This window comes from Mobula birostris, chromosome 21 (assembly GCF_030028105.1).
Source record: "Mobula birostris isolate sMobBir1 chromosome 21, sMobBir1.hap1, whole genome shotgun sequence".
NCBI lineage: Eukaryota > Metazoa > Chordata > Chondrichthyes > Myliobatiformes > Myliobatidae > Mobula > Mobula birostris.
The window spans coordinates 23,698,002-23,720,872 of record NC_092390.1 but is presented as its reverse complement, the minus strand read 5'-3'; the positions used below and the strand labels follow the sequence as shown (position 1 = coordinate 23,720,872).

The 22,871-nt window shown below is 40.8% G+C and overlaps 1 protein-coding gene across 3 annotated transcripts in view; it reads right to left on the bottom strand.

Moving 5' to 3' along the window:
* Positions 1-22,871, bottom strand: part of LOC140185675 (catenin alpha-3-like) — a 1,719,142-nt gene that overhangs the window by 470,275 nt on the left and 1,225,996 nt on the right. The gene's annotated exons all lie outside the window — the stretch shown is intronic.

Sequence of the window (22,871 nt, the reverse complement as noted above, 5' to 3'; positions counted from 1 at the left end):
ACACCAAAATGGACGAACCATGGAACACTTCCAAATCATGTGAAAATATATGCCCACCTCATTTTTACATTTCCAGCATAAATTATTATCAACAATCCCCATTTTGTAGAGTCTAGTTGTTGTCTAATAATATCCGTGTACTATCTTACATTGAATAAATTTCCCTCTCGGTTTCCTAATATGTCTACCCACGTTTGATAAACTATTTGACCACTCATTATCTTCAATATCACTTCCAAGACCCTTCTGCCATGCTGCTTTGAGATTGTTACACGATTCACCCACAGAATGCTTCAGCATTTTATAAAACACTGATGCTTTATGAACTTCCTGTGGTGATGTAAAGTATTCAGTTGAAGGGCTACTTTATGGGTCATCATCCTTGAATATGCTACTAAGGCAAAGTCTTATTTGCAAATACTTCCAAAAATTCCCTCTATCTACAAAGTTATATCTCCTCTGCAAATCCACATATGACGTAAAAATCCCATTCTCATAGAGATCACCGACTGTATTTACACCTTTAATCTTCCATTCTTTCCAGTACACCGTTCTTTTCCCAATGCGTATCTCAGGGTTATTCCAGAACGAGGAGTATAACTGGTTTAAATGTAACATTCTACAAGCTTTATGAATTGTACTCCACACACTCCTTGAGTGAGATAGTACAGGATTTAGATTGGTCTTGTCTTCCACATGTTGTGAGAGGATGCTAAGGGGAGAATGTGATGCAGCCAGGCTCCGTTCTATAATTACCCAATCTGAAGCAACATCAGCCCTGTCCCAATGTTTAGCGAACTTGGTCATTTCAAAGGATAATTTATATGCCCTGATGTCTGGTAGACTGAGCCCACCCATGTCCCTGGACATACACATCTTACTCATTTCAATTTTGGGCTTCTTCTTATCCCATAGAAAATCCCTGATAATTTTGTTATATTGCTTGTAGATCAAATCTGATTTATTTAAAGGAAGCATCATAGGAAGATAGTTAAACTGAGGTGCTATGACCATTTTAACTACATTGACTTTACCCCAGAGTGACAGTTTCAGTGCCCCCCACTTATCCAGATTATTTCTTATCCTACTCAATAATGGGTCATAAATTAAAGTAATTATTTCATCCAAATTCTGACTAAGTTTGACCCCTAGATACTTCATTCCAACCGGCACCCATCTGAAATTAAACTGAGATACTGAATTTGAAAAACACAATTTTGACATTGGCATGGCCTCAGATTTATTGCAGTTGATTTTATAACCAGGTACCTCAGAGTAAAATTGAATTGTTTTCATTAGTGGGGGTAAGGAGTTAGAAGGGTCACTAATCGGTAATAAAATATCATCAGCATATGACATCAGCTTATGCTCCTTTCCACCTCCCTTCACTCCTCTAACATTTGGATCTGCTCTAATCATGATTGTCAGTGGTTCCAAAAAAATTGTAAATAACAGTGGGGAGAAGGGGCAGCCTTGGCGTGTACACCGTGAGATGTTGAAAAATGGGGATATGATACCATTTGTAATAACTGCAGCCTTAGGGTTTTTATACAAAATTCTAATCCATGATTTAAAGATAGAGCCAAACCCAAAGAATGACAAGGCTGTGGTTAAAAATCTCCACTCAACCCTGTCAAAGGCCTTTCCAGTGTCCAGGGAGATGGCAGTAACTGGGATACTACTTGGGGAGTCCAGCCATATCAAGTGCAGTAATCTTCAATTGTCATTTGAGGATCTGCCTTTAATGAAGCCAACCTGGTCAGTATTAATTATAGATGGCAATACTTTCTCTAATCGCAAAGCCAGTATTTTAGTCAATATCTTACAGTCCACATTAATTAAGCTTATAGGCCTATAATTGAATGGATCTATTGCCTCCCTGTCTTTTTTTGGGATCAGCGATATTAATGCTTCATTAAATGTATTCAGTAAAGATTCCAAATTAAGTGCTTCTGAATAGATTTTTGTTAGAATAGGAGCCAATATGTCCAGAAATTTCTTAGAATATTCAACTGGGAAGCCATCCATACCTGGAGATTTCCCCACTTTCATAGTCGCAATAGCTCGTCTGACCTTATCCTCAGTAATTGGGGCATCCAAGGACTCAGCTTGTTGTGGGGATAATGTAGGCAATTTTATGTTAGCAAAAAACTGATTCAGCTCCTCCTAGTCATGGTTAAATGGTGATGCATATAGATGTTCGTAGAACTGTCGAAATACTTCATTTATTTCTTTAGATGATGACACTAATGTATCCCCTTTCTTAATTACGGGTATAACACTATTTGTATTCTGCTGCTTTAAATATCATGCCAGCAGCTTACCAGCTTTGTCACCACCTTCGTAGAAACTTGTTTTTAATCTAAAGAATACATATTCTGTTTCTTTGTTATATATGTTATTTAGCTGGAATTTCAAATTGCACAGATCTTTGTATAAGGCATTGGCATATTGTCTTGCTGAACCCTTTTCCAATGTGGTTATTTCTGCCTCCAGATTTTTTATTTGCTCCATATTTTCCTTCTTCCTTTTAGATGTTTGTGCTATTAATTTTCCTCTTATATATGCCTTGGATGCCTCCCATACCGAGGACAGCGTTACTGTGGTCCCTACATTCAATTAAAAAAAAACGAAGTCAGATCCTCAGCCAGCTTATGACTGAAATCCTCATCTTTTTTTTTAACCTTTTTATTGAATAAGTATACAAAAAGGTAAGCCATATAGGCACTAATACACTGTTAGAATATAATAAAATTACAGGAGATATTAATACAGAAAAAAAATGATACAATGTAATTTAAACATAACATAATAAGGTAACATAATAGTATACTAATTTTTATATATATATATCAATAGAAAAAAGGAAAAAAAAAAACCCCAAAAAACCCCCCAAAAAAACCCAGCGTGCAACTAAACTAAAAGCAAAGCAAAGCAATGGGCTAACTTGGAACCAAGTAGAGTTAAAGAACTTAAAATCACGTCCTCAAACCCGACCTCCATTAAAAACAGTAAAAAAAAAACAAGAAGGGAATATAAATACGGAGCAAAAAAGAGAAGAAAAAAAAATTACATTAAATGAAAATATTGAATAAAAGATCTCCAGGTCTGTTCAAATTTAAGTGAGGAGTCATAAAGATTGCTTCTAATTTTCTCCAAATTCAAGCATAATATCGTCTGAGAAAACCAAAAAAAGGTAGTTGGAGCATTAAGCTCTTTCCAATGTTGTAAGATACATCTTTTCGCCATTAAAGTAAGAAATGCAATCATTCTACGGGCTGAAGGAGAAAGATTACTGGAAATTTTAGGCAATCCAAAGATAGCAGTAATAGGGTGAGGAGAGATATCTATATTCAATACCTTTGAGATAATATTAAAAATGTCTCTCCAAAAAGTTTCCAGAGTTGGACAAGACCAAAACATATGAGTTAAAGAGGTTATCTGCCCCGGACATCTATCACAAAAAGGATTAATATGAGAATAAAAATGAGCTAATTTATCTTTGGACATATGTGCTCTATGAACAACTTTAAATTGAATTAGGGAACGTTTAGCACAGATAGAGGAAGTATTGACTAATTGTAAAATCTGCCCCCAGTCATCCATGGAAATGATAGAACCCAATTCCTGTTCCCAATCTACCCTAATCTTATCAAATGGAGCTTTCCTGAGTTTCATAATAATATTATAAATCATAGCCGATGCACCTTTCTGACATAATCCTCATCTTTTAACAGCATAGTATTCATTCACCATCTACCCCTCCTTCCCCTTTCAATATTTAAATCAATTTGAATTTCAACAAATGCTATCAGGCCAATTTTACAGTCTATCACCTATTCAACAATGGAGTTGGATATTAGAAAAAAAATCTATTCTAGAGTAGGATTTACGTTGATGAGAGAAAAATGTATATTCTTTTCCAGATGGATTCACCAATCACCATATATCCACCAGACCGATATCCTCAATAAGTTGATGCAAGGCAGCCCTATCCCTGGGTACTGGTGATGTCTGAAATTTGCTTTTATCAATAACAGGGTCCATTACTTGGTTAAAGTCTCCTGCTAAAATTATTTTTCCTTCCTTGGTGCCTAAAATTTCATTCATCTTGTTAATAAAGTCTGGGACTTCCTTATTAGGTGCATATATGTTACAAAGTACTACTTTCATCCCATTAATAAGTGCATCTATACAAATTATCCTGCCTTCCTTGTCTTTAAATTCTCCAAGCAGTACAAAATCAAGTTTTTCGTTAATTAAAATCACTGTCCCATTTTGTTTGCTATTAAGTGATGAATAGAAAACCTGGCCCACCCAATCTCTTCTAAATTTCAGTGCTTCAACATCTTTAAAATGTGTTTCCTGCACAAATGCAACATCAATTTGTTTACCTTTAAGGTATGATAAAATCTTTTTCCTCTTGATTGGGTTTCCACACCCATTAATGTTCCATGATATGAAATGAACCATTTTCATGTCCTAAACTTCATGCACACGTGTGCAAAAATATATTTTCCCGGATGGCTGAGTCTGGAATGCAATAACTCCGAAAAAATAGTCCAAAAAGAACCCGCTGTACTCTATCCCCGTGCTCAATTATTACCAAAAAACACTGCAAATACTGCACTCTCAAACAACAAGTAAACAACCAATATAACCCGAAAACATATAAATAATATATTCCTGCCAGATTAACTAACAAATAAAAGCAAACAGGTAGGATAAGCTCCACAAAGAAACAGAAAAGAAAAAGACACATGATACGGTCCGCAAAGTGCCGTGCCAGTTAGTAAGCCCAGCCCTAATCAGACCACTTCATCTAGCTCCCCACCCGCCCTGTTATACCTAAAAAGTTATCTCCACCTATTACTGTAATCATATCCTGTCTCTCAGTCAGCGCCATTGCTGTAGTTTTTCTGAATAAATTTCTCTGCTTCTGCAGCAGTAGTAAAGAACTTATTCATTCCTTTCCATGTGAAGCGTAGAACTCCTGGATAAGCGAGCGTGTACCTTACATTGACTTTTTGCTGCATTTTTCGTGCCATAGTATATGCCCTCCGTTTTTCAGCTAATTTTCTGGACATATATAACCATATAACAATTACAGCACGGAAACAGGCCATCTTGGCCCTCCTAGTCCATGCCGAACTCTTACTCTCACCTAGTCCCACCGACCTGCACTCAGCCCATAACCCTCTGTTCCTCTCCTGTCCATATATCTATCCAATTTAACTTTAAATGACAACATCGAACCTGCCTCAACCACTTCTGCTAGAAGCTCGTTCCACACAGCTACCACTCTCTGAGTAAAGAAGTTCTCCCTCATGTTACCCCTAAACTTTGCCCTTTAACTCTCAACTCATGTCCTCTTGTTTGAATCTCCCCCACTCTCAATGGAAAAAGCCTATCCACATCAACTCTATCTATCTGGAAAGAAGGAAACTTTGCATCCCTCCCACTCAACTCCTCTCTGCTTTGGCCACTTGCAGCACTCTCTTTCTGGTCGAAGAGCACAAGAATCGTATTAGGACCTGGGGGCAGGGGGGGTTGGCGATATTTGTCTGGCCTGGGAGCCGAAGTCCGATGTGCCCTCTCAATCTCAAACTCTGTGTTCAGTTCGACGCCAAATCCTTCGGACGTGATTCTTTGCACACACTTAATCAGACCACCTGTTTCCGCACCCTCCTTTAGACCGATCAGCCTGATGTTGTTGCGTCAGCTCCTGTTCTCAAGCTCCTCGACACGGTTCCACAGCAGGTCCAAGCGTTTCTTATTCTGCTCGCTAGCACCCACCAGTTGCACAGTGGTGTCCTCCACACTGGAGGGATGGCCCTTGGCTTCCCTCAGCCTCTCTTGAAAGGCATTGACGGAGTTCTTCAACTCCATTGTCGTTTCCTTAATCAGCAGCCACCACGAGTACAATGGAATTCATACAACTAACCTCAGCCAGTAAATTCTCCATGTTGGAGCCTTGGTCCATCTGTGTCGTTAGCATGGCTTGAACCTCAGATTGTGGGCTCTGTCTTGTAGCCATGTGGCTCGCTGTAGTGGTCTTAGGTCTCGGCATCGTACAGAATTATCTCTCAAAGTTGTTATTATCCCTTTTAATGAAAAAAACGAACAGTTTTTAACTGCAGGACAGCTGTATCCGGACAAGGTGGGATAAATATGCTCTAATTAATAGAATTTCATGGTGGGTTGTCGGAGCTCCGCTAGTGTGCAGCCATCTTGCCTGGAACCCACGTGATTCCCCGACTTTGTTGCTTTTTAAAGTTTTCCCTATCTTGCAGTTTCCCACTACTGTTGGCGACTTTGTACACATGAACTTTTATTTTGATGCCTACTTTTATTTCTTTAGTTATCCACGGCTGGCTCTCCCCACCCTTACTGTCCTTGCTCTTAACTGGAATATACTTTTGTTGAGCACCGTGAAAAATCTCCTTGAAAGTTTTCCACTGTTCCTCAACTGTCTCACCATACAGCCTGTGTTCCCAGTCCACACTTGCTAATCCTCCCTCATCCATTGTAGTCTCCATTGTTTAGGTATAATACTTTGGTTTTAGATTGAACTGTTGCGCCATCCATTTGTATGAGAAATTCAATCAAACTGTGATCACTCTTTCCAAGAGGATCCTTAACTACAAGGTCACTAATTTTACCCTGTCATTGCACAGGACAAGATCTAAGATAGCGCGTTCCCTTGTAGACTCAGTAACATGCTGTTCAAGAAAGCCATCATGGACGCATTCTATGAACTCCTCCTCAAGACTGCCTCGACCAACTTGATTCACCCAATCTATGTGCAAGTTAAAGTCCCCCATGAAAACTGCTGTTCCATTCTTACATGCCTCAGATATTTCTCTATTCATTGCTTGTGCCAGTTTAATGTTATTATTCAGCAGTCTATAGACAAACGCCACCAGTGATTTTTTTCCCTTTACTATTCCTAATCTCTACCCAGCTGGATTCAACATTCTGCTCCTTAGATCTTATATTGTCTCGCAGAATCACTCTTTAATTAAGAGTGATACCCCACCTCCCTTACCTTCCTGCCTATCTTTCCGTACTACCTGATATCCTTGGATATTTAATTCCCAATCCTCTCCACCCTGCAACCACATTTCTGTAACGGTCACTAAATCATACCTCTTTGCACTGATTTGAACCACGAGTTCACTGACCTTGTTTCAAATACTACAGGCCTTCAAATAAAGTGCCCTTACACTCACTGTGCTTTTAAAATCTTGTAATCTTTTACTCTCTTGCACTTGGCTTTTCTTCTCTCCACTCTTTTTTTTATCTTATTTATCTTTTGTTTTTTCTTTATGTTTATCCACACTTTTCTTTTTTACTTTATCTATACTTCTCCAATCTGTGAAACCCACCCCCCTACTATTTAGTTTAAAGCCCTATCCACAGCCCTAGTTATGCGATTTGCTAGGATCCAGGTCCCATCACGGCTCAGGTGGAGGCCATCCCATTGGTACAGCTCCCTCCTTCCCCAATACTTGTGCCAATTTCCCATGAATTCAAACCCACTTCTCCCACACCAATCCCTGAGCCATGCATTTAACTCTTTAATCTTCTTGATCCTATGCCAATTTGCATGTGGCTCAGGTAATAATCCAGAGATTACAACCTTTTTTGTTCTGCTTTTTAAAATAGTCCTTAGCTGCTCAAGTTCCCTCAGCAGAACCTCTCTCTTCATTCTACCTATGCCGTTGGTACCTGCATGGACCACGACAACTGGATCCTACCTGTCCCACTGCAAATTCCTCTACAGGTCAGATAAGATGTCTTAAACCCGAGCACCAGGCAGGCAACACAGCCTTCAGGATGCCCTATTCTCACGACAGAGAACTCTGTCTATTCCCCTGACTATACTATCCCCAATTCCCACTACGGTACCACAGTTAGGTTGCTCATCCTTCCTATAGCCCCCACTCTCACCAACACAGGGAGCAAGAATCTCAGACCTGTTGGACAAGCTCAAGGGCTGAGGCTCTTCCAGCACTGTCTCTTGGATCCCACTACCCACCTCACTCGCAGTCACACCCTCTTGTCCCAGACCACAGACTGAATTTGGGCAGCTGATCTAACGGGTGTGACTACCCCCTGAAAAAGAAAATCCAGGTAACTCTCACCCTCCCTGATGTTGGGTAAAAGGTCAGCACAACATTGTGGACCAAAGGGCCTGTACTTTAATATTCAATTGTTTTATATTCTCTGCAGCAGCAGAGGCTGAGGAGGGACCTGACAGAAGTTTAGAAAATAATAAAAGCTATAGATAAAGTAGACATCTAGTATATTTATCTCATGGTTGAAATGTCTAATACCAGAGGACATGTATGTATTTAAGGTGAGAAGGGCATTTCTCTACACAGAAAGTAGTAGGTGCCTGGAATACACTGCCAGGAGTGGTAGAGGAGGCAGATACAAACAGTGGCATTTATGTAAGCACATGAATTTGCAGAAAATGGAGGGATTATAGACCATGGGCAGGCAGGCAGGATTCCATGTCATTAGTTTATCAATCAGTTCAGCATAACCTTGTGTTCTGAAGGGCGTGCTCCTGCGTTATACTGTTCTACATTCTATTTTCTAAAATTTGTGTAAATTAGTGCCTGTAAAAAGTATTGCAGCAAATTTAAATGCTGTGTATGAAGCTTTCCTCAATCATTCCTACACCTCTTCAGAAATTTCCTGTGCAAGGCATGATTATTTCATTATAACCTAACACATTGCAGAATGTCTAAGAGTTAGATTCTCAGTGTACAGTACAAAAATTTCACCCTTGCATTACCTTTCAAACCCAGAAGAGATCACTCATTTTCTATCTTGGTAAATCTCCTATTTTCTACCTCTCCGGCTTTTATCTGGTGTCAATTTTAAAGCCTGGCTCAATGCCTTCAATGGGTTATGTTTCTATCACAACGTGCAAATTCTCCTCTCACCTGTGGTAAAACCTGAGAAAGGGGTAAGTAGTATTCTACTTGTGGACTGAACCTGAAACTAAGTGAGAATGAAATTGGCTTACCTGTACAAGGAAGTCAAATTAGACTTGATTAGGTTTTGCTAAATGTAACAGTGTTACCTCAAAATATTTTTCAACAGTAATATGATGTACCATATCCAATTACTAATCACGTACTTTCTACATATGTAGACTTTTCAACTCTGTATTGTAAATAAGCATGTTGTTCTTAATAATAAGGATAATTATCTGCCACACTTCTCATGCACAACACATAAGTGATGCATATTTACAGGCACATTCTGTTGCTTTGCAAACAAAAGTCATTGACATATCTGCTCTATATTTCTCACTCTAATATGAAACTAAAGCACAGAACAAAGCCATTTGCTTGTGCTGGCTTTTTGAAAGAGTCCTCCATCCAGTCTTAAGTTTTCTGATATTTCTCCACCCTGAGAAAATTTACAAGGACGTTGCCGAGACTTGAGGACCTGAATTATTGATGAAAAGAATGCGTAGGTTGCGACTTCATTCCCTGGAGCAGAGGAGAATGAGGGGAGATTTCACAGAGGTTCACAAAACTACAAGGGGTATAGATAAAGTAAATGCAAGCAGACTTTTTCCACTGGGGTTGAGTGAGACTAGAACTAGAGGTTGTGGGCTAAAGGGTGAAAGGTGAAATATTTAAGGGGAAATTCTTCACTCAGAGGCTGGGAGAATGTGGAATGAGTTGCCTGCAGAAGTAGTGGTTGCGAGTTCGATTTCAACATTTAAAGGAAATTTGGAAAAGTACAGAGGTGGAAGGGTTGTGGAGGACTATGATCCAGGTGCAAGTTGGTCGGAATAGGCAGAATAGTACTTCAGCATTGATTAGATAGGCTGAATGGCCTGTGTCTGTGCTATAGTACTCTATGACTCTAAATGGCCTGGGTCTACCTGAATGTTAGTGATTGGGACTGATTGGATGTTTCTTTCAAAAGCATACCACCAAAAATATGGACATCTTACTTCAAGCAGGAATATTGGCCTGGGCACCAAGAGACATCATCTGATCTTACAGATTAGTTTCTGAAGGTTTACTCTCCCATGGCAGTCTCAAAGCACTCCAGGGAGATCGGGAGAACTATCCAGGCAACTGTTCATCCCTGGGGACAAACTGTCTATGAATATCTTTTATAAATGCATTGATTCTCATGGCTATCTTGAATCTCCGCAAAAATAAGCAAATACTTTGAGAGGTTGGTCAAGGACTACATCTGCAGCATGCTACCACCCAAACTGAACCCCCTACAATTCGCCTACCAACACAACGATCGACAGATGATGCAACAGCCACTGTTCTACATACCGTCCTTACACAACTGGAGAAGAAGGATACTTATGTGAGAATGCTGTTCTTGGACTACAGTTCAGCATTCAACACCATAATTCCCTCCAGTCTGACAAGAAGCTCAGAGACCCTGGCCTTCACCCTGCCTTGTGTAGCTGGGTCCTGGACTTCCTGTCAGATCGTCGGCAGGTGGTAAGAGTGGGCTCTCTCACCTCTGCCCCCTGACTTTCAACACAGGTGCCGCTCAGGCTTGTGTCCTAAGTTCCTTTCTTTACTCTCTGTATACCCATGACTGTGTTGCCACCCGCAGCTCCAATCTGCTCATTAATTTTGCTGACAATACTACATTGATTGGCCTAATCTCAAATAATAATAAGGCAGCCTACAGAGAAGAAGTCATCACCCTGGCACAGTGGTGTCAAGAAAACAACTTCTCCCTCAGTGTTGCATAAACAAAAGAGCTGGTTGTGAACTACAGGACAGGTTAAACTCTATTGATATCAATGGATCTCGGCTTGAGAGGGTGAACAGCTTTAAATTCCTCGGCATACACATCACTATGAATCTCACGTGGTCTGCACATACCAGCTGTAAATATCACAACAGCACCTCTTTCACTTCAGTTGAAGAAGTTTTGTATGGGCCCCCAAATCCTAAAGACTTTCTGCAGGTGCACAATTGAAAGTATCCTGACTGGCTGCATCACTGCCTAGTATGGGAACTGTAGTTCCCTCAAATGCAGGACTCTGCAGAGAGTAGTGTGGACAGCCCAGCGCATCTGTAGATGTGAACTTCTCACTAGTCAGGACATTTACAGAGATAGGTGTGTAAAAAGGGCCTGAAGGATCACTGGGGACCCAAGTCACTCCAACCACAAACTATTCCAGCTGCTACCATCCGGGAAACGGTGCCGCAGCATAAAAACTGGGACCAACAGGCTCCGGGACAGCTTCCTCCACCAGGCCAACAGATTGATTAATTCACGCCGATAAATTGTATTTCTATGCTATATTGACTGCCCTGTTGTAGTACTTATTACAGATTACTATAAATTGCACATTGCACATTTAGATGGAGACATAATGTAAAGACTTTTACTCCTCATTTATATAAAGTATGTAATTAATAAAGTCAATTCAATATACTGAACCTCTTCCCACCCTGTCTCCTGTAAAAATGCCCTTCCCTTTTCTCAGTTCCTTTGTCTCCGCTACATCTGACCCAGGATGAGGTCTTTCCTTTCCAGGACATCAGTGATGACCTGCTTCAAAGAATAGGATTTCTCCTCCTCCACCACTGATGCTGCTCACACCTGCATCTCCTCCTTTTCCTGGATGTCTGTACTCACCCCATCTTTCCACCATCTTAACAGGGATTGATTTCTTCTTGTCCTCACCTACCACCCCATGAGCATCTACATTCAACACATCGTTCTCTGCTACTTCCGCCATCTTCAGCAGGACCCTATCACCAAGCACATCTTTACCTCCTCCCCCATTCTCTGCTTTCCACAGAAATCACCTGCCCGTTCACCTCCCCTCTCACCTCTATTCAGGGTCCCAAACAGTCCTTCTAGGTGAGTCAACACTTCACCTGCGAATCTCTAGTCGTCTACTGTATCCGGTGCTTCCAATGTGGCCTCCTCTACAGTTGAGAGACATGACGTAGATTGGGGATGCGCTCTGTTAAGCATCAGTCCTAATGAAGGGTCTCAGCCCGAAACATCAACAGTTTATTAATTTCCATAGATGCTGCCTGACCTGCTAAGCTCCTCCAGTACTTTGCATTGCTCTAGGAATGCCAGTGAGCTCTAGCCATAGGTGTGGCAGTAACCTACAATCAAAGAGCATCTCCTAAAGTTTTGTTCCAGCAGTAAGGGCAAGTGCTGTGAATCATTGTTAAAGGTAAACCGGTGAACATTTCTCATAAAAGTCTACCTTTAAAGAGTCAAAATACTATTCATATCAGAAGAAAGGACACATTGTAGTAGCATGTAAAACAAGACACAAGACAACAAACAGCAGCATAGTCTCCAATGCAGCAAAACTTTTGTATGCATCACAAAAAGAGTATCAGCCTAACTTTCCATCTACTGCAAATGACACAAAATTTGCTTTGGCATCTATGCTACAACAAACTGCATTGCAAGGCAACAGGACTGTAAGATCACAGCCCTGATTGACAGAAAAGCATTACAGATGCAAATTGACACCGCTGCAGACTTCTATTATTCGGGAAAGCAATTCGACAAGCAGTTTCATCAATCGCCCTTAGTAAGGAACATCGTCAATCTCAAGAGTTATTCAGGACACTTTTAGGGCTTTGGCACAGTAATGACACACTCGGTGGCCACTTTATTAGGTACCCCCCTGCACCTGATAATGCGGCCACTGAAAGTGTGTTCATGGCCTTCTACTGTTTCAAGGTTCAACATGTTGTGCATTCGGAGATGCTCTTCTGCACACTACTGTTGTAATGTGTGGATATTTGAATCACTGTCACCTTCCTATTAGCTTGAACCAGTCTGGCCACTCTCCTCTGACCTCTCACATTAACAAAGCATTTTCACCCACAGAACCGTCATTCACTGGATTTGTTTTTTGTTTTTTGTACCATTTTCTATAAACTCTACAGACTGCTGTGCACAGATATCCCAAAAACTCTGCAGTTACTGAGATAATCAAACCACCCTGTCTGGCACCAATGATCATTCCACTGTCAAGGTCACTGAAATCACATTTCTTCCCTATTCTGATTTTAGGTCTGAACAACAAACTGAATCTCTTGACCATGCCTGCATGCTTTTATGTATTGAGTTGCTGCCGCAAGATTGGCTGATTAGATATTTACATTCACGAGCATGTGTACAGGTGTACCTAATAAAGTGGCCACTGAGTGTTTATGTCACCATACAGTAACCTGAGATCCAATTTTTGCATGTACTTACAAGAAAATGATGAACTGCAATAGAATTGGCGAGCAACTAAACATAAATAAAGACTGTCAAACAGCCAATCTGCAAATAAGTAACTAATACTGAGAACTGGAGTTGCAGAGTCCTTGAAAGTGGGTCGATAAGTTGTGAAATCATTCAGAGTTGAGATGAGTGAACTTATTTTAAAAACGTAAACACGAGGAAATCTGCAGATTCTGGAATTTCAAACAACACACATAAAAGTTGCTGGTGAACGCAGCAGGCCAGGCAGCGTCTCTAGGAAGAGGTACAGTTGACTTTTCGGGCCCAGACCCTTTGTCAGGACTAACTGAAAGAAGAGCTAATAAGAGATTTGAAAGTGGGAGGGGGGGGGGAGGGGAGATCTGAAATGATAGGAGAAGACAGGAGGGGAGGGGTGGAGCCAAGAACTGGACAGTTGTTTGGCAAATCCCCCCCTCCCCCTTTCTTTCTTCCTAGGCCTCCTGTCCCATGACCCTCTCATATCCCTTTTGCCAGAGGGAGAAAGAAGGTGGGTGGCAGATCTCGGATAGAGTAAGAGGCTGGGAGGTGATAGGTGGAAGAGTCAAAGATTAAAGTTTGGCTTTAATTGTCACATGTATATTAAAACATCGAAACATAAGGTGAAATGCAGTTTTTGTGTCAGTAACCAATACAGTCACAAAGGGCTGAAGAAGAAGGCATCTGATAGGAGAGGACATGGAATAAAAGGAAGGAGGTGAGGAACGAGGTGAAGCTGATGTGCAGTTTATGTTGGGGAGAGGGGATGGGTGAGAGCAGACATAGGGGAAATAGGGGAGATACAGTATGACTGAGGGCAGCTTGGATAGTTATGGAACAAAAACCCTGATTTCTGAAAAAAGAGGACACCTCAAGTGTTGTGGGATGGAAAGCCTCATCCTGAGAACCAACGAGGTAGCAGCAGAGGAAATGGGAGAAGGGATTAGGTGACAATGTGGGAAGAGGTATAGTCAAGGCAACTATGAGTCAGTGGGTTTGCAAAAGATGTCGTTAGATAGTCTGTCTCTGGAGATGAATTAGAATAAAGTTTTGTCTGCATTATTGCATCTCTACAGTTAACCTAAGCGATCAGATAAGTAATGGTGAAACAGAAAGGAAGTAAAAGGGATGCAATAAAAAATGATTCCATTATCTGCAAAGCTGAATGGCTTTAATTCAATCTCTTCTCTTCCTGGTAAAGCCCTGGATTAATTACTCATGAGGAGTAATTGATTATCCTGATGAAGTACTTTTACAATGCTGCATCTGTGTGAAGAGAAGTGGAATCAATGTTTCAGGTCAGAGATCTACCTCTTTTCCCACAGATGTGGTCAGGCCTGCTGAGTATTTCCAGCATCTTCTGGTTTTGTTTCAGATTTCCAGCGCTTGCAGTTTTTTTTTTGACTTTCAAGGATTTTTGCATTGACTCCAAAAAGCCCACAAAATATTGTATTGATCAATACATGGAAGGGAATCCTGACATCTACATTTACGTTAACAATTTGCAAATTGTCAATCAGGCTATTAAATATCTAAAATGTTTAACTTCCGACTACTGAATCACAATCCGAGCCTTCTTCAAACAGCTCGTAATCTGGATGTGTAGACTGATTATTATAAATGAGCACATGAATTGGATGAGAGAACAAGTCTTAATGCACAGTGACAGCCACACTTTTACAATTGCCTCAATTACCACACCTCATTAGCTGCATTACAATTTAATCTTACCTATTTACTAATCAGCATAATAAATATTACACTAGTGTTCTGTTTTGAGAGTGGAGACCAACAACTAATTACAGCACCGTTTGGTGGTGCTCTACATTCAACGTCAATGCAAGAAACATTGTAGAATTACATGAACAAATTATTCCCAGCAAAGAACAACATCTCCTTGCAACACAATGCATTATCTAAGTTGTTTCTATGCGTCCAATTCCATGTTATTATATCAGCACCACTAAATTTGCATTTCTGTATTCAGTTTTCCAGCATTTCTACTCTTTTAATTTTAACCTTTCGATTTCATGTTTTATTGTCTTACTCAGATTCCTCCAGCGTCTTGACCTTCCCTAATGCTTTAACTCTCCAGCAATACAACCTTCGTTTCTAGGCATGTGTGAATTTAGCCTCCTTGCAGAATTATTGTAATAACCTTAATTATATTTGTGCAGTGGGAGGTGCCTTTGTGTTAGCCATCTTTATCTTCGCTCCTTCTGCCTCCCCTTGTTGGTTAACTCCTGCTAGGCCAGCATGTGGCAATCCAGGGCAGATACATGAATCAGAATCAGGTTTATTATCACTGGCATATATCATGAAATTTGATTTCTGGCAGCACTACAGTGCAATACACAAGATATACTATCATTATAATAAGAAATACACATTCAGTGGCCACTTTATCAGGTACCTCCACTTCTAGGTTTGACATATTATGTGTTCAGAGATGCTTTTCTATACATCATTGTTGTAATGCATCTTTATCTGAATTACTGTTACCTTCCTTTCGGTTTGAATCAGTCTGGCCATTCCCCTCTGACCTCCCTCACTAACATGGCACTTATGCTCAGAGAAATGCTGTTTACTAGATGTTTATTTGTTTATTGCACCATTCTCTGTAAATTCTAGAGACTGCTGTGTGTGAAAATCTCAGGAGATATTCAGTTTCTGAGATACTCAAACCACCCCATCTGGTACCAACGATTAATCCACAGTCAAAGTCACATATATCACATTTCTTTCCCATACTGATTTTTGGTCTAAACAACAACTGAACCTCTTGATTATGTTTGCATGCTTTAATCCATTGAATTGCTGCCACGTGATTAGTTGATTAGATATTTACATTAATGAGCAGGTGTACAGGTGTATCTAATAAAGTAGACAATGGGTGTATATATAAACCAAAAATAGTGAGGTAGTGTTCATTGTCATTTCAGAAATCTGATGCCATTGAGTGAGTGTCTTCAAGCTCCTATGCCTCCTCTCTGATGTCAGTAATGAGAAGAGGTCCTCTTGTGTGGTAGGGGTCCTTAGTGATGGATTCTGCCTTTTTGAGGTGACAAACTGCACAAAGTACTCCATTCACTTCTTGGTAAATCCTCCCTTAACACAGGCTATAATTATTCATCAGCACTAACATCTGGGCTGAAGTAGATTGTTCAACTCAGAACAGCTACGGGGATTAGTCTGCTTGTTTATAGAACTTGCTGCCAAAATGTCCAAGCTAAAGGTCAAATCTCTTGAGTGCCTTTTGTTGCTGCATTCTGTATCTTTGTTTTCATTTTGTAATGGAGAGAATAGCCGGACAACTGTTCGTAGGTGGATCAGAGTAACAGCACCACCTTCAGGGTCTCTACCTTGAACATCTGTCAGTGGTGTTGGAACTGGCGCAGGTCCAACAGAATGCTGAAAATCAATTTGATGTGTAGCTCAGTGCTCCCAAACTTTTTTGGGTTACTGCCCCCTTGGCTCCCAGAACACATCCCCAGTGACCCGTTCCCAGCCATTACATAAAAACTTCAAGAATTTTGAGTTACGATGCACAGTGAAAGAAACTAGGAACTGCAAATTCAAGCTGTGAAAAATAATGGTAAAAATTACTAAAATATATAAAGCTACAAATACAATTATTTCTTAATTTAATTACATTAAGGACAATTTTCATCAACAATTTTAGAGCGTGTGTCAGTAGCCCAAATATTCACTACTTCATTGACTTTTCACCTTTCAATGAAATGGATGGGCTTGATGCAGTGAGATCATCTTCTCAACATCAGGCTGAACGTCACTCAGGAAGAGTCCCAGATGCCCACATTCAGTAATTTGCAGTCTGTTTCATTGCTTTGAAAGAAGTTGGCCACTGTACTGAAACCATTCTCCACTAGGTATAATGTTGGAAAGGCAACTAAGAACATCTTGACTTTTATCTGCAGTACAGGGACTGCATTCAGAGATTTCTGTCTGCAACCAAAAGTCTTGATGTGATTTTTTTGAACCTTGGCTTCAGCTCAAAGTCATTTTGTGGCAAGATCAGTTCTTCCTCCATTCTTCCTGTCAATTCCTCATTATAGTGTTCAGGAATAGATTTATTACCTAGATTTTTTGAATTTGGATTGAGAGAAGTTTGTGAAATCTCTCTGACATGCATTTATGCAGCTCACCCAGGTGGGCACAGAATACTGAAGATCATCACCTGATATTCTTTTCTTTTACCTTCCAAATCATAGAGGCTTGGAATTTGCAAAAGGTCACAGTGGCCAGAGTTGCACTTAAATAGGGTTAAGTTGGACAGAAATGTGGAGATGACTGATTTGACCTTTATAAAATTCATATAATTACCTTGCAATTGAAGATTGAGTTCATTAAATTTTGTGAATAATTCTGACAAATAAACAATCTCAGGCCTAATATTGTTGTTGATTACGGAATGAAGTATTCAAGTCCTCTAGGAATTTTATGACAATTTTAAAAAGTGCATAAAAGTATCTCAAGCAGTTTCCTCTCTGTGTGCAACAACAAACATTCAAACTGCTGATCACTCCCAACACAAAGCTTTCAAAATAGTTGAAAATTGAGAGCCTGGAACTTGATTTTATTTACCACTGTGATAACAGAAAACCACTATAACCGAATGTGTGGTTGTCATAAGGAAGAAAGAAGTGCAGAAATGTGAACTGAAAGTGGGCAATGAAACAATTTAACAAACATGCAAGTGTAGTTACTTAGGGAGGACGATAACATCTGATGGTAGGGTTAATGTTGAAATTAGAAGGAAGACTGGGATAACTAAATGCATGTTCAAGTGCTTGAGCAAGATACTAAAGAATAACATAATCTCAAAGATCAGAGTATTGGGGTGCTGCATTCATTCCACACTAACATATGGAAGCAAATGTTGAACAATATCAAGGCAGAATGAGGGAAGACTCGAAGCTGCAGAATTGTGGTTTTTGAGAAGAATGATGGAAATATCATAGAAGGATAGAGTAACACATGAAGAAGTGCTGCAAAAGGCTGGAACATGAAGAGAACTGATATCATCTATCAGGAAATGGTGGATGGAATTTCTGGGGTATGTACTGAGGAAAGCGAAGCTCAAACATCTTGCAGTGATGGGGAAAAATTGATGGATGAAAATGTCCTGGTGGACAGCACATGACATTCATGAGTGGCATCAAGGGATGAAGAGACAGAAGTTTTGAAGTGCTTTTTGGAACTTTTCAGATTAAAGTCAGACAGAAGGCCATGAATGCCCATATCATGTGGCATGGCACATTATGATGAAATTGCTAACAGTGTTAAATGGTTTGTGCAGCCGATCATTTAGTTTTTTTTTGTGACAAGATGTTGTCTGTGAATTACATAGTTAATTGTAAATATGCTAGGGTCAGCTTGTTTTAAGAAAGTAATAACCCCACAGTGGCGTCCCGTTATTGATGGTGCCCCATTTGTTGCACAAGTAAGAATGTTGGTAAGCGGAATGTCCGTATATTTGAAGAATTGGTCAACAACCTGAAATATTGACTCCCCCTTCATATCTGTTTCTAGTCTGCTTGCAATTAATAACTCTTGAACAATGCTTTCATCTTTTATGAAACGAACATAACCAAGAGGCAAAGATTTGTTGCCTGGTAAAGTTGACACATCCAACTGCGGAGAAAATTCTGTAGCACAGTGTGTCCTCCACATTCTCAGACATTCCATCTACTTACCTTTCAACAGAGTATGAAGCACATAAAGTGTTTTGTCGTGAAGTGCTGGCAAACATCTTTTGAAGTGTGTTCTGTTACAGAAGGTTTTCATGAAGTGACTGAAAGTAAGCCAAATTCTTGTTTGCTTCATCGGAGTGTTTTCTCTTCAAATGTTCGAGGAGCCTGGACTCCACATAAATTCGCCTTATTTACAAAAAACTTTTTCCCACAACAGACACTTTGGCTGTAGTTGGTTGCTTGGTACTGGTATAAATCCATATTTCAGATACCCCACACTATACTGTCTACACTTCTTTTCATTTGGTCTGCTTCTGCCATTTTCATTATGGCTTAATGACCACAGTCAACCACCTGTTGTTTAAGTCCAACATCAAGAGCCAAAGTCAATGAAGGCAAAACTTATGATGTCATCATAGCTCAGGCAAAACATGACTCTCTGCTTGAAAGTACATAAAGTGGGGCAGTGATATCTCGGCTGGGCAGTGGGCTAGAGAAATATGGTCAAGGCCACGCAAAAGGGCAGATTCTGAACTTTACCTGATTGGATGCCATTGATTCAAGATGGTGCTGATGTACATTGGTGAATCTCTGTGGGCTGCAGGAAGTCATAGCAGTTTTCCTCTTAAATATACTCCTTTTAAACTACCTCCTGAAATCTGCAGCATATTAGTTTCTTCTTAACCATGGACTACAAAATTTAATTAATGATCTTCGGATCACGTGCTTGATGGTTAAATGCTGAGTAATTAAGCGTGGCACCTTTAAGGGTCAACGCCATGGCCAAAAACCGCAGAAGAGGTGGCGTTCAAGCCAGGCTGAAGCATAGAAGGCTGAGGCCTCCTCTAACTGGCACCTTTTTGGACAATGTACAGTCACTGGAAAAGAAGACTGACGATCTCAGGGCAAGGCTGCTGTATCAGAGGCAGATCAGGCAAATCTCAATTACGTGTTGCACTGAACCTTGGTTAAATGTGGATATGCAGGATCCTGGGATACAACCAGAAGGTTTTGCGATTTTCAGAATGGATCAAACCGTGAACTCTGGTAAGGAAAAAGGTGGCAGCGTGTGTTTTTAGCCAATTCTCGTTGGTGCATGGACATTGGGGTAATGTCAACTTCTTGTTCCCTTGACTTAGAGCAATTAACGATTAAATGCAGACCATCCTATTTGCCTCGGGAGTTTTCATCCGTGATCCTGACTGCAGTTTGCATACTACTAGCGGCCGATCACAAGCAAGCACTCGCGAATCTGCACGATGTTGTCTATAAACAAGACACAGCTCATTCTGATGCATTTCAAATTATTGTTGGTGACTTTAATGAGGCCTGCTTGAAGAAACCTTGCCCATTTATCACCAGCACATAATCTGCTGCACCAAAGGTTCCAACATACTAGACCACCGCTACACAATGATAATGATTGCATATCGTTCCTTCTCCAGACTGCATTCTGGCAAGTCGGATCACTTGGCTGTACTCCTGCTACCTGCATACAGATAGAACCTAAAGAGCAAGGCTTCAGAGATCAAGACAACAAAGAGGTGCTCATGGGAGGCAGAGGACCAGTTGCAGGTTTGCCTTGAGTCAATGGACTGGGTTGTGTTTAAAAACTCATCTAAGGACCTGAATGAGTACACCAGGGTCATTACCGACTTTATTAAGACAGCAGAGGATGAGTGTGTCCCCATGAAATCATTCAGGGTTTTCACCAATCAGCAGCCCAGGATGAACAATGAAATCTGGAATCTGCTGAGAGCTGGATCAGAGGCATTCAAGTCTGGAGATCAAGAATGCTCCAAGAGGTGCAGGTATGATCTCTGGAAAACCATCTTTCAGGAGAAGTGGAGATTCTGGACTAGACTGGAATCAATGAGGGATGTTCAACAGCAGTAGCAGGGCTTGAATGCCATAACCTCTTTTAAGAGTCTCCTGGACAGGTATAAGCAGCTCAGGAAAATAGAGGGCAATGAGTAACCCTAGGTAATTTCTCAGGTGAGGACAGGTTCGGCACAGCTTTGTGAGCTGAAGGGCCTGTATTGTACTCTAGGTTTTCAATGCCTTATGTTCTATAACCTCCTACAAAGTTAAATCTTACAACATAGGGAACAGCAGAGATTTGCTTCCAGATGAGCTCAATGCCTTCTATGCTCGCTTTGATTACCAGAACAGGGAGGAACCGCCGCAAACCTTCATGTCTCCTGATAATCCTTTGGTCTCAGTTTCTGAAGATGACGTGCAGGCTGCCTTCAAGAGAGTGAATCCAAGGAAAGCATCCCATCCGGATGGAGTACCTGTCTGAGTACTAAAGACCTGTGCTGACCAACAGGCTGGTGTGTTCATGGATATCTTCAACCTCTTGCTCTGGCAGTGTGTGGTACCCAGCTGCTTCAAGCAGGCTTTATTCATACCAGTGCCCAAGGAGAGCATGTAACCTATCTAAATGAAATTTACATCCACAGTGATGAACTGTTTTGAGAGGCTGGTGTTGAAGCATATCAGCTCCCGTCTGAATGGTGACTTAGATCGGCTCCAATTCACCACCTGAAGTAACAGGTCTACAGCAGATGCCATCTCGTTGGCTCTTCACACAATCCTGGAACATCTGGATAGCAAAGATGCATACAGCAGGATGCTCCATATCGAGTACAGCTTGGCATTTAACACCATCATCCCTTCAAAAATAATCAGTAAACTTCAAGGCATGGGCCTCAATACCCCCTTGTGCAATTGGATTCTGGATTTCCTCACTTGTAGGCCCCAGTCAGTTTGATTTGGCAAAAACACCTCCTCCACAATCTGCATCAGCACAGGAGCACCACAGTGATGTGAACTTAGGTCTCTGCTCTACTCGCTTTACCCCTATGACTGTGTGGCTAAGTACAGCTCCAACACCACAGACAAGTTTGCTGATGAAACCACTGTTGTGGTCTCTAACAAAGGTGGTGATGAATCAGCATGCAGGAGAAAGATTGAAAATTTAGCCAAGTGGTGCCATAACAACGACCTCTCACTCAATGTCAATAAGACCAAGGAACTGATTGTAGACTTCAGGAGAGGTAAACCAGAGGTCCATGAGCCAGTACTTAATGGGGATCAGAAGTGAAGAGGGTCAGGAGCTTTAAATTCCTGGGTGTCACTATCTCAGAAGACTTGTCCTGGACCCATCGTATAAATATTACTGTGAATAAAGCATGGCAGCCCCTCTACTTAGAGACGCATTTCAGATAGAGGCAGAACCGAACAAGTAAGGTATTTGAGGAGTATACTTTGGTTGCATCATAGTTTTCTATGGAAATACCAATGCAGCTAAATGGAAAATCCTACAAAATGTCACAATGTGTGCTGGCAATACTGGAACCCAAATGTGGAGGAAAGACAAACTCTGATGTAGGGACGGCAACAAGAGTTTATTCATAATTATTGTAAAAGAACATTGTTAGCTCAGCCGAGCGATACCACAAGGTGTAACATTCTCAAAACTAGGACCCCGTGATTAGCACATAGCGGGTGTCCACTTAAATAATTCAAGTAACACAGAATCCCTGAGCCTATTAAAATAAACTTAACAAGCTTAAACAGAAAGCACCAGGAGACTAGATTACAAAGAGTGGATCATTCGATAAAAACACAAGGAAATCTAGACAAGTAATGACTCTCGCTAAACAACAACTAACCAATTCAGGTGCTCTATAACCATGGAGTCCAATGCTCTCCAGCACCCCTCACAGGCCTGAAGAACTCATTACAACAAAAGTTGTGGATATGATCCAGTCCATCACAGGTAAAGGCTTCCTCACCATTGATCACATATACATGGAGTACTGTTGCAGGAAAGCAGATTCCATCATGTAAGATCCCAACCATCCAGGGTATACTCTCTTCTTGCTGCTGCCA